Genomic DNA, 2,500 nt, shown 5'->3' with positions numbered 1-2,500 from the left:
AGTCCCTCCCCGTACTCGCCCCCCCCCCCCCATTAGCCCGGTAGTGATGTTCTGGAATTACTTCAAGAGGAAGGATCCCATCTCAAGAATAATATTTATACGGACATCCGTCTAGAGACAAGCCTCCTGCACAATTTAATACAAACCAGGCCAAGGCTGAGATATCGGAGTATTAAAGAGAGGGAATGAGAGAAAGAAAAAGAGGAGGAGGGGGGGGGAGGCAGAAACAGAGACACATAAATTAAGAGAAGAAATCAAGACGGACAGACACACTAGGGTACATCAAACGTTCCCGATATAGTGAAATCCCACTCTTCTCTGGCAACTTCTATGAGACATACACACCTTCACGCTTCACCCCCTCTGTCTTTGTCGTACAATAATAGAAGTGTCTGTTCCCTTCCCAACTCACTCGGGTTACAGAAAACCATGTAGACAGACGGACATTACAGTGAGAACAATATAAAAACAGACAGACAGACAGACGCACGCACGCACACACACACACACACACACACACACACACACACACACACACACACACACACACACACACACACACACACACACACACACACAACCTTGTGGGGCCCTTCCTATCTTTTTGGGGGCCTTCCATTCATATTTTCCATAACAAGCTAAAGAACGCTAAACTGTGCCCAAACCAAAACAATCCCTAACCATAACCTGTCAGTGAGGAAATGTTTTTACATTTTTACTTTTACCAGTAACAATAAAACTACTCCAGCAAAAGGGGTCAAAGCATGTGGGGTACAGGATTTGGGCCCATGGAGCGAGGGCCCTAGCATGTGGGTGTGCTCCAATAGCGGTGGCCTCATGAAAGTAGGATTGGTGCAGTACACGCACACACGCACGCACGTTCACACGCACGCATGCACACACACACAAGCACCTTGATCTTCACCCTTCACATCCCCCTCAGTAGTAGGCTATTTTGAGTGTGATAGAAGTGTTCGTTCCTTTCCCATTGCACTTGGGTAGAGTTCATATCTGCGATTTCGCAACATAAAAGTATTCGGTCTGACAGTGACGTCCTTTGGATAGTTTTAAAGGGCAGCTGTGACCTAATGGTCAGGGAATAGAGCTTGAAAGTCCCGCCCCTTAGTTCCGCGTTTCACGGGACCTAAGCTGACCATCTAACAACATGCTAGCGAGTAAATATCTTCTGATCTCAGTCATGATATGCGCTGGGCTACAAATATGCTGTTTAAGAGGCCAGATAAAGATTATTCATGCAGAAGTATCAATGTTTTGTTCCGAGGCCGTCGGCATGAAAAATGTGAAGAAACACAGCTTTCTAAAAAGTTTGGGGGTTCGTACGAAAAATTAAGCAAAAATATCAGAAACAACATATATGGAGCTCGTGGCACAACTCGAAGGGGATCGAAATATCATTTTAATACCGCCATTGGATTACATGCTACGATTTTCGGCTAAAAACGCCGTTGAGGTCCCATGAAATCGGGGGAAGTGACATCACTTTCGAGCTCTATTGTGAACCCCATGTTTGTCAGAGGGCGCACTCAACTTCTAGGGAAAAATGAATGACTATGGGTGCGCGATAAAAGGTATCAACTTAAAGAAGAAAAACCCACACTCCTACGTCTCATCATATACGCACTGATGATAGCTTAAGAGCCGAAACGCGTCGGCTTGTGGACATGGTGGTAATATAAATAAATAATGAGACGTAGCTTGTGAGTGCAGATTTTTCTCTTTAAATTGTGAAACCCATACCAGTATATCTGTCAACCCTCCCTATTTTCATGGGAAACTCCCCATTTCCAACTCATTTCCCGCTGTCTTCCTGATTTGGTATTTTCTAGCAAAATATCCAGATTTTTCATATTATATAAAAACAAACGTCGGTCCAGAAATTATGTCCACAACCCTGTCAGTTAGCCTGATGAGCCACACCCCCTCTAGCCTACGTACTTACTCCACCAGCTGTGAAAGTACAGAGTCTCGCTTATCAAGCTCTGCCAGTAGATTTTATGCCAGACACCACTAAGAATTCAAGTTCCTTGAAAATACGAGCTCTCACCCTCGAGCTGCGTAAGGGAATTGCGAACCCCATATCAGCCGTGGCTGAAGGGCCCTTGAGCAAGGGCCTCCTAACCCCACATTGCTTCAGGGACTGTAAGCAATACCCTGTAAATGACTGAAGTCACTTTGGATACCTGCAGATCTACCTTATGCTAAAGTGTTATGTCTGCTCAATAAAGACGCTTTTGCACACCTCTGTAGTTGGGCAGGTGCGTAGGATGTTATCCCAGCCGGGTTGTCAGTCAAGTGAAAAGAAGTCTCGCACACTGTCCATTCCACCAACAAACTTTAATACAACGTTTCGGTCATCCGACCTTCTTCAGGTCTTCAGGTTACCTGAAGAAGGTCGGATGACCGAAACGTTGTATTAAAGTTTGTTGGTGGAATGGACAGTGTGCGGGATCTCTTTTCACTTAAAGTGTTATGTCTGTAA

General features: G+C 45.1%; 1 protein-coding gene across 1 annotated transcript in view; it reads left to right on the top strand.

Annotated features, from left to right (window-relative positions):
• cped1 (cadherin-like and PC-esterase domain containing 1) overlaps positions 1–2,500 on the top strand; it is a 209,425-nt gene that overhangs the window by 86,677 nt on the left and 120,248 nt on the right. The gene's annotated exons all lie outside the window — the stretch shown is intronic.

This window comes from Engraulis encrasicolus, chromosome 15, assembly GCF_034702125.1.
Source record: "Engraulis encrasicolus isolate BLACKSEA-1 chromosome 15, IST_EnEncr_1.0, whole genome shotgun sequence".
Taxonomy (NCBI): Eukaryota; Metazoa; Chordata; class Actinopteri; order Clupeiformes; family Engraulidae; genus Engraulis; species Engraulis encrasicolus.
This window is presented reverse-complemented; position numbering and strand designations above follow the sequence as displayed.